This window comes from Anopheles funestus, unplaced genomic scaffold (assembly GCF_943734845.2).
Source record: "Anopheles funestus unplaced genomic scaffold, idAnoFuneDA-416_04 scaffold_13_ctg1, whole genome shotgun sequence".
Classification (NCBI taxonomy): domain Eukaryota; kingdom Metazoa; phylum Arthropoda; class Insecta; order Diptera; family Culicidae; genus Anopheles; species Anopheles funestus.
This window is the reverse complement of record NW_026045353.1, coordinates 269,179-279,081: the sequence shown is the minus strand read 5'-3', so window position 1 is coordinate 279,081 and position 9,903 is coordinate 269,179.

Genomic DNA, 9,903 nt, shown 5'->3' with positions numbered 1-9,903 from the left:
GTCTTGGCTAATGTGTCTTGGCTAATGTGTCTTGGCTAAGGTGTCTTGGCTAAGGTGTCTTGGCTAAGGTGTCTCGGTTAATGTGTCTTGGCTAAGGTGTCGTGGCTAATGTGTCTTGGCTAATGTGTCTTGGCTAATGTGTCTCGGCTAAGGTGTCTTGGCTAATATGTCTTGGCTAAGGTGTCTTGGCTAAGGTGTCTTGGCTAATGTGTCTTGGCTAATGTGTCTTGGCTAATGTGTCTTGGCTAATGTGTCTTGGCTAAGGTGTCGTGGCTAAGGTGTCTTGGCTAAGGTGTCTTGGCTAATGTGTCTTGGCTAAGGTGTCTTGGCTAAGGTGTCTCGGCTAATGTGTCTTGGCTAATGTGTCTTGGCTAATGTGTCTTGGCTAATGTGTCTTGGCTAAGGTGTCTTGGCTAAGGTGTCTTGGCTAATGTGTCTTGGCTAATGTGTCTTGGCTAAGGTGTCTTGGCTAAGGTGTCTTGGCTAATGTGTCTTGGCTAATGTGTCTCGGCTAATGTGTCTTGGCTAAGGTGTCTTGGCTAAGGTGTCTCGGCTAATGTGTCGTGGCTAAGGTGTCTTGGCTAAGGTGTCTTGGCTAATGTGTCTTTTCTAAGGTGTCTTGGCTAATGTGTCTTGGCCAATGTGCCTTGGCTAATGTGTCTTGGCTAAGGTGTCTTGGCTAATGTGTCTTGGCTAAAGTGTCTTGGCTAAGGTGTCTTGGCTAATGTGTCTTGGCTAAGGTGTCTCAGTTTATGTGTCTTGGCTAATGTGTCGTAGCTAAAGTGTCTTGGCTAAGGTGTCTTGGCTAATGTGTCATGGCTAAGGTGTCTTGGCTAATGTGTCTTGGCTAATGTGTCGTGGCTAAGGTGTCTTGGCTAAGGTGTCTTGGCTAATGTGTCTTGGCTAATGTGTCTTGGCTAAGGTGTCTTGGCTAAGGTGTCTTGGCTAAGGTGTCTCGGTTAATGTGTCTTGGCTAAGGTGTCGTGGCTAATGTGTCTTGGCTAATGTGTCTTGGCTAATGTGTCTCGGCTAAGGTGTCTTGGCTAATGTGTCTTGGCTAATGTGTCTTCGCTAATGTGTCTTGGCTAAGGTGTCTTGGCTAATGTGTCTTGGCTAAGGTGTCTTGGCTAATGTGTCTTGGCTAATGTGTCTTGGCTAAGGTGTCTCGGTTAATGTGTCTTGGCTAAGGTATCGTGGCTAATGTGTCTTGGCTAAGGTGTCTTGGCTAAGGTGTCTTGGCTAAAGTGTCTTGGCTAAGGTGTCTCGGCTAATGTGTCTTGGCTAAGGTGTCTTGGCTAATGTGTCTTGGCTAATGTGTCTCGGCTAAGGTGTCTTGGCTAAGGTGTCTTGGCTAATGTGTCTTGGCTAATGTGTCTTGGCTAATGTGTCTTGGCCAATGTGTCTTGGCTAATGTGTCTCGGCTAATGTGTCTTGGCTAAGGTGTCTCGGTTTATGTGTCTTGGCTAAGGTGTCGTAGCTTAAGTGTCTTGGCTAAGGTGTCTTGGCTAATGTGTCTCGGCTAATGTGTCTTGGCTAATGTTTCTCGGCTAATGTGTCTCGGCTTATGTGTCTTGGCTAAGGTGTCTCGGCTAATGTGTCTTGGCTAATGTGTCCTGGCTAATGTGTCTTGGCTAATGTGTCTTGGCTAATGTGTCTTGGCTAATGTGTCTTGGCTAATGTGTCTCGGCTAATGTGTCTTGGCTAAGGTGTCTTGGCTAAGGTGTCTTGGCTAATGTGTCTTGGCTAATGTGTCTTGGCCAATGTGTCTTGGCTAATGTGTCTCGGCTAATGTGTCTTGGCTAAGGTGTCTCGGTTTATGTGTCTTGGCTAAGGTGTCGTAGCTTAAGTGTCTTGGCTAAGGTGTCTTGGCTAATGTGTCTCGGCTAATGTGTCTTGGCTAATGTGTCTTGGCTAATGTGTCTCGGCTAATGTGTCTCGGCTAATGTGTCTTGGCTAAGGTGTCTTGGCTAAGGTGTCTTGGCTAATGTGTCTTGGCTAAGGTGTCTTGGCTATTGTGTCTCGGCTAATGTGTCTTGGCTAAGGTGTCTTGGCTAAGGTGTCTCGGCTAATGTGTCTTGGCTAATGTGTCTTGGCTAATGTGTCTTGGCTAATGTGTCTTGGCTAATGTGTCTTGGCTAATGTGTCTTGGCTAATGTGTCTTGGCTAAGGTGTCTTGGCTAATGTGTCTTGGCTAATGTGTCTCGGCTAATGTGTCTCGGCTAAGGTGTCTCGGCTAAGGTGTCTTGGCTAATGTGTCTTGGCTAAGGTGTCTTGGCTAATGTGTCTTGGCTAATGTGTCTTGGCTAATGTGTCTTGGCTAATGTGTCTTGGCTAATGTGTCTCGGCTAAGGTGTCTTGGCTAAGGTGTCTTGGCTAATGTGTCTCGGCTAAGGTGTCTTGGCTAAGGTGTCTTGGCTAATGTGTCTTGGCTAATGTGTCTTGGCTAAGGTGTCTTGGCTAAGGTGTCTTGGCTAATGTGTCTTGGCTAATGTGTCTTGGCTAAGGTGTCTTGGCTAAGGTGTCTTGGCTAATGTGTCTTGGCTAAGGTGTCTTGGCTAATGTGTCTTGGCTAATGTGTCTCGGCTAATGTGTCTTGGCTAAGGTGTCTTGGCTAAGGTGTCTCGGCTAATGTGTCTTGGCTAATGTGTCTTGGCTAATGTGTCTTGGCTAATGTGTCTTGGCTAATGTGTCTCGGCTAATGTGTCTCGGCTAAGGTCTCTTGGCTAATGTGTCTTGGCTAAGGTGTCTTGGCTAATGTGTCTTGGCTAATGTGTCTTGGCTAATGTGTCTTGGCTAATGTGTCTCGGCTAATGTGTCTTGGCTAAGGTGTCTTGGCTAAGGTGTCTTGGCTAATGTGTCTTGGCTAAGGTGTCTCGGCTAATGTGTCTTGGCTAATGTGTCTTGGCTAATGTGTCTTGGCTAATGTGTCTTGGCTAATGTGTCTCGGCTAAGGTGTCTCGGCTAATGTGTCTTGGCTAATGTGTCTTGGCTAAGGTGTCTTGGCTAATGTGTCTTGGCTAATGTGTCTTGGCTAATGTGTCTTGGCTAATGTGTCTTGGCTAATGTGTCTCGGCTAAGGTGTCTTGGCTAAGGTGTCTTGGCTAATGTGTTTTGGCTAATGTGTCTTGGCTAAGGTGTCTTGGCTAATGTGTCTTGGCTAAGGTGTCTTGGCTAATGTGTCTTGGCTAAGGTGTCTTGGCTAATGTGTTTTGGCTAATGTGTCTTGGCTAAGGTGTCTTGGCTAATGTGTCTTGGCTAAGGTGTTTTGGCTAATGTGTCTCGGCTAATGTGTCTCGGCTAAGGTGTCTTGGCTAAGGTGTCTTGGCTAATGTGTCTCGGCTAATGTGTCTCGACTAAGGTGTCTTGGCTAAGGTGTCTTGGCTAAGGTGTCTTGGCTAATGTGTCTTGGCTAATGTGTCTCGGCTAATGTGTCTTGGCTAAGGTGTCCTGGCTAAGGTGTCTCGGCTAATGTGTCTTGGCTAATGTGTCTTGGCTAATGTGTCTTGGCTAATGTGTCTTGGCTAATGTGTCTCGGCTAATGTGTCTTGGCTAAGGTGTCTTGGCTAATGTGTCTTGGCTAATGTGTCTTGGCTAAGGTGTCTTGGCTAAGGTGTCTTGGCTAAGGTGTCTTGGCTAAGGTGTCGTGGCTAAGGTGTCTTGGCTAAGGTGTCTTGGCTAATGTGTCTTGGCTAAGGTGTCTTGGCTAAGGTGTCTCGGCTAATGTGTCTTGGCTAATGTGTCTTGGCTAATGTGTCTTGGCTAATGTGTCTTGGCTAATGTGTCTCGGCTAAGGTGTCTTGGCTAAGGTGTCTTGGCTAATGTGTCTTGGCTAATGTGTCTTGGCTAATGTGTCTCGGCTAAGGTGTCTTGGCTAAGGTGTCTCGGCTAATGTGTCTTGGCTAATGTGTCTTGGCTAATGTGTCTTGGCTAATGTGTCTTGGCTAATGTGTCTCGGCTAATGTGTCTTGGCTAAGGTGTCTTGGCTAATGTGTCTTGGCTAATGTGTCTTGGCTAATGTGTCTTGGCTAATGTGTCTCGGCTAATGTGTCTTGGCTAAGGTGTCTTGGCTAATGTGTCTTGGCTAATGTGTCTTGGCTAAGGTGTCTTGGCTAAGGTGTCTTGGCTAATGTGTCTTGGCTAAGGTGTCGTGGCTAAGGTGTCTTGGCTAAGGTGTCTTGGCTAATGTGTCTTGGCTAAGGTGTCTTGGCTAAGGTGTCTCGGCTAATGTGTCTTGGCTAATGTGTCTTGGCTAATGTGTCTCGGCTAATGTGTCTTGGCTAATGTGTCTTGGCTAATGTGTCTTGGCTAAGGTGTCTTGGCTAATGTGTCTTGGCTAATGTGTCTCGGCTAAGGTGTCTTGGCTAAGGTGTCTTGGCTAAGGTGTCTTGGCTAATGTGTCTTGGCTAATGTGTCTCGGCTAATGTGTCTTGGCTAAGGTGTCTTGGCTAAGGTGTCTCGGCTAATGTGTCTTGGCTAATGTGTCTTGGCTAAGGTGTCTTGGCTAAGGTGTCTCGGCTAATGTGTCTTGGCTAATGTGTCTTGGCTAATGTGTCTTGGCTAATGTGTCTTGGCTAATGTGTCTCGGCTAATGTGTCTTGGCTAAGGTGTCTTGGCTAATGTGTCTTGGCTAATGTGTCTTGGCTAAGGTGTCTTGGCTAAGGTGTCTTGGCTAATGTGTCTTGGCTAAGGTGTCGTGGCTAAGGTGTCTTGGCTAATGTGTCTTGGCTAAGGTGTCTTGGCTAAGGTGTCTCGGCTAATGTGTCTTGGCTAATGTGTCTTGGCTAATGTGTCTCGGCTAAGGTGTCTTGGCTAATATGTCTTGGCTAAGGTGTCTTGGCTAAGGTGTCTTGGCTAATGTGTCTTGGCTAATGTGTCTTGGCTAATGTGTCTCGGCTAATGTGTCTTGGCTAAGGTGTCTTGGCTAAGGTGTCTTGGCTAATGTGTCTTGGCTAATGTGTCTTGGCTAATGTGTCTTGGCTAACGTGTCTCGGCTAATGTGTCTTGGCTAATGTGTCTCGGCTAATGTGTCTTGGCTAAGGTGTCTTGGCTAAGGTGTCTCGGCTAATGTGTCTTGGCTAATGTGTCTTGGCTAATGTGTCTTGGCTAATGTGTCTTGGCTAATGTGTCTTGGCTAAGGTGTCTTGGCTAATGTGTCTTGGCTAAGGTGTCTTGGCTAAAGTGTCTTGGCTAAGGTGTCTTGGCTAATGTGTCTTGGCTAAGGTGTCTTGGCTAATGTGTCTTGGCCAATGTGTCTTGGCTAAGGTGTCTTGGCTAAGGTGTCTTGGCTAAGGTGTCTTGGCTAATGTGTCTCGGCTAATGTGTCTCGGCTAAGGTGTCTTGGCTAAGGTGTTTCGGCTAAGTTGTCTTGGCTAAGGTGTCTTGGCTAAGGTGTCTTGGCTAAGGTGTCTTGGCTAAGGTGTCTTGGCTAAGGTGTCTTGGCTAATGTGTCTTGGCTAATGTGTCTTGGCTAAGGTGTCTTGGCTAAGGCGTCTTTCCTAAGGTGTCTTGGCTAAGGTGTCTTGGTTAATGTGTGTTGGCTAATGTGTCTTGGCTAATGTGTCTTGGCTAAGGTGTCTTGGCTAAGGTGTCTTGGCTAAGGTGTCTTGGCTAATGTGTCTTGGCTAATGTGTCTTGGCTAATGTGTCTTGGCTAATGAGTTTTGGCTAAGGTGTCTCGGCTAAGGTGTCTTGGCTAATCTGTCTTGGCTAATGTGTCTTGGCTAATGTGTCTTGGTCAATGTGTCTTGGCTAAGATGTCTTGGCTAATGTGTCTTGGCTAATGTGTCTTGGCTAATGTGTCTTGGCTAAGGTGTCTTGGCTAAGGTGTCTTGGCTAAGGTGTCTTGGCTAATGTGTCTTGGCTAAGGTGTCTTGGCTAATGTGTCTTGGCTAAGATGTCTTGGCTAAGGTGTCTTGGCTAATGTGTCATGACTAATGTGTTTCGGCTAATGTGTCTTGGCTAAGGTGTCTTGGCTAATGTGTCTTGGCTAATGTGTCTTGGCTAATGTGTCTTGGCTAATGTGTCTCGGCTAATGTGCCTTGGCTAAGGTGTCTTTGCTATGGTGTCTTGGCTAAGGTGTCTTGGCTAAGGTGTCTTGGCTAAGGTGTCTCGGCTAATGTGTCTTGGCTAATGTGTCTTGGCTAAGGTGTCTTGGCTAAGGTGTCTTGGCTAAGGTGTCTTGGCTAATGTGTCTTGGCTAATGTATCTTGGCTAAGGTGCCTTGGCTAATGTGTTTTGGCTAAGGTGTCTTGGCTGAGGTGTCTTGGCTAATGTGTCTTGGCTAATGTGTCTTGGCTAATGTGCCGTGGCTAAAGTGTCTTGGCTAAGGTGTCTTTGCTTAGGTGTCTCTGCTAAGGTGTCTTGGCTAAGGTGTCTTGGCTAATGTGTCTGTGCTAATGTGTCTTGGCTAATGTGTCTTGGCTAAGGTGTCTTGGCTAACGTTTCTCGGCTAAGGTGTCTTGGCTAAGGTGTCTTGGCTAAGGTGTCTTGTCTAATGTGTCTTGGCTAATGTGTCTTGGCTGAGGTATCTTGGCTAAGGTGTCTTGGCTAAGGTGTCTTGGCTAAGATGTCTTGGCTTAGGTGTCTTGGCTAATGTGTCTTGGCTAAGGTGTTTTGGCTAATGTGTCTTGGCTAAGGTGTCTTGGCTAACGTGTCTTGGCTAATGTGTCATGACTAATGTGTTTCGGCTAATGTGTCTTGGCTAAGGTGTCTTGGCTAATGTGTCTTGACTAAGGTGTCTTGGCTAAGGTGTCTTTGCTAAGGTGTCTTGGCTAAGGTGTCTTGGCTAAGGTGTCTTGGCTGAAGTGTCTTGGCTAAGGTGTCTTGGCTAAGGTGTCTTGGCTAAGGTGTCTTGGCTAAGGTGTCTTGGCTAATGTGTCTTGGCTAATGTGCCTTGGCTAATGTGTCTTGGCTAAGGTGTCTTGGCTAAGGTGTCTTGGCTAATGTGTCTTTGTTAATGTGTCTTGGCTAAGGTGTCTTGGCTAATGTGTCTTGGCTAAGGTGTCTTGGCTAATGTGTCTTGGCTAATGTGTCTTGGCTAAGGTGTCCTGGCTAAGGTGTCTTGGCTAAGGTGTCTTGGCTAAGGTGTCTTGGCTAATGTGTCTTGGCTAATGTGTCTTGGCTAATGTGTCTAGGTTAATGTGTCTTGGCTAATGTATCTTGGCTAATGTGTCTTGGCTAAGGTGTCTTGGCTAAGGTGTCTTGGCTGAGGTATCTTGGCTAAGGTGTCTTGGCTAAGGTGTCTTGGCTAAGGTGTCTTGGCTAATGTGTCTCGGCTAATGTGTCTCGGCTAAGGTGTCTTGGCTAAGGTGTCTTGGTTAATGTGTCTTGGCTAAGGTGTCTTGGCTAATGTGTCTTGGCTAATGTGTCTTGGCTAAGGTGTCTTGGCTAATGTGTCTTGGCTAATGTGTGTAGGTTAATGTGTCTTGGCTAATGTGTCTTGGCTAATGTGTCTTGGCTAAGGTGTCTTGGCTAAGGTGTCTTGGCTAAGGTGTCTTGGCTAAGGTGTCTTGGCTAAGGTGTCTCGGCTAATGTGTCTCGGCTAAGGTGTCTTGGCTAAGGTGTCTTGGCTAATGTGTCTTGGCTAAGGTGTCTTGGCTAATGTTTCTTGGCTAAGGTGTCTTGGCTAATGTGTCTTGGCTAAGGTTTTTCTGCCAATGTGTCTTGGCTAATGTGTCTTGGCTAAGGTGTCTTGGCTAATGTGTCTTGGCTAAGGTTTTTCTGCCAATGTGTCTTTGCTTAAGTGTCTTGGCTAATGTGTCTTGGCTAATGTGTCTTGGCTAAGGTGTCTTGGCTAATGTGTCTTGGCTAATGTGTCTTGGTTAATGTGTCTTGGCTAATGTGTCTTGGCTAATGTGTCTTGGCTAATATGTCTTTGCTAAGGTGTCTTGGCTAAGGTGTCTTGGCTAAGGTGTCTTGGCTAAGGTTTTTATGCCAATGTGTCTTGGCTAATGTGTCTTGGCTAAGGTGTCTTGGCTTATGTGTCTTGGCTAAGGTGTCTTGGCTAATGTGTCTTGGCTAAGGTGTCTTGGCTAAGGTGTCTTGGCTAATGTGTCTTGGTTAAGGTGTCTTGGCTAAGGTGTCTTGGCAAAGGTGTCTCGGCTAATGTGTCTTGGCTAATGTGTCTTAGCTTAAGTGTCTTGGCTAAGGTGTTTTGGCTAAGGTGTCTTGGCTAATGTGTCTTGATTATGGTGTCTTGGCTAAGGTGTCTTTGCTTAAGTGTCTTGGCTAATGTGCCTTGGCTAATGTGTCTTGGCTAAGGTGTCTTGGCTAATGTGTCTTGGCTAATGTGTCTAGGTTAATGTGTCTTGGCTAATGTGTCTTGGCTAATGTGTCTTGGCTAAGGTGTCTTGGCTAAGGTGTCTTGGCTAAGGTGTCTTGGCTAAGGTGTCTTGGCTAAGGTGTCTTGGCTAATGTGTCATGACTAATGTGTTTCGGCTAATGTGTCTTGGCTAAGGTGTCTTGGCTAATGTGTCTTGGCTAAGGTGTCTTGGCTAAGGTGTCTTTGCTAAGGTGTCTTGGCTAAGGTGTCTTGGCTAAGGTGTCTTGGCTGAAGTGTCTTGACTAAGGTGTCTTGGCTAAGGTGTCTTGGCTAAGGTGTCTTGGCTAAGGTGTCTTGGCTAATGTGTCTTGGCTAATGTGTCTTGGCTAACGTGTCTTGGCTAAGGTGTCTTGGCTAAGGTGTCTTGGCTAATGTGTCTTGGCTAATGTTTCTTGGCTAAGGTGTCTTGGCTAAGGTGTCTTGGCATAAGTGTCTTGGCTAATGTGTCTTGGCTAATGTGTCTTGGCTAAGGTGTCTTGGCTAATGTGTCTTGGGTAATGTGTCTAGGTTAATGTGCCTTGGCTAATGTGTCTTGACTAATGTGTCTTGGCTAAGGTGTCTTGGCTAAGGTGTCTTGGCTAAGGTGTCTTGGCTAAGGTGTCTTGGCTAATGTGTCTCGGCTAATGTGTCTCGGCTAAGGTGTCTTGGCTAAGGTGTCTTGGCTAATGTGTCTTGGCTAAGGTGTCTTGGCTAATGTTTCTTGGCTAAGGTGTCTTGGCTAATGTTTCTTGGCTAAGGTGTCTTGGCTAATGTGTATTTGCTTAAGTGTCTTGGCTAATGTGTCTTGGCTAATGTGTCTTGGCTAAAGTGTCTTGGCTAAAGTGTCTTGGCTAAGGTGTCTTGGCTAAGGTGTCTTGGCTAAGGTGTCTTGGCTAAGGTGTCTTGGCTAATGTGTCTTGGCTAATGTGTCTAGGTTAATGTGTCTTGGCTAATGTGTCTTGGCTAATGTGTCTTGGCTAAGGTGTCTTGGCTAAGGTGTCTTGGCTAATGTGTCTCGGCTAATGTGTCTTGGCTAATGTGTCTAGGTTAATGTGTCTTGGCTAAAGTGTCTTGGCTAAGGTGTCTTGGCTAAGGTGTCTTGGCTAATGTGTCTTTGTTAATGTGTCTTGGCTAAGGTGTCTTGGCTAATGTGTCTTGGCTAAGGTGTCTTGGCTAAGGTGTCTTGGCTAAAGTGTCTTGGCTAAGGTGTCTTGGCTAAGGTGTCTTGGCTAAGGTGTCTTGGCTAAGGTGTCTTGGCTAATGTGTCTTGGCTAATGTGTCTTGGTTAATGTGTCTTGGCTAATGTGTCTTGGCTAATGTGTCTTGGCTAAGGTGTCTTGGCTAAGGTGTCTTGGCTAATGTGTCTTGGCTAATGTGTCTTGGCTAATGTGTCTTGGCTAATGTGTCTTGGCTAAGGTGTCTTGGCTAAGATGTCTTGGCTAAGGTGTTTCGGCTAATGTGTCTTGGCTAAGGTGTCTTGGCTAATGTGTCTTGGCAAATATGTCTTGGCTAATGTGTCTTGGCTAATGTGTCTCGGCTAATGTGCCTTGGCTAAGGTGTCTTGGCTAAGGTGTCTTGGCTAAGGTGTCTTGGCTAAGGTGTCTT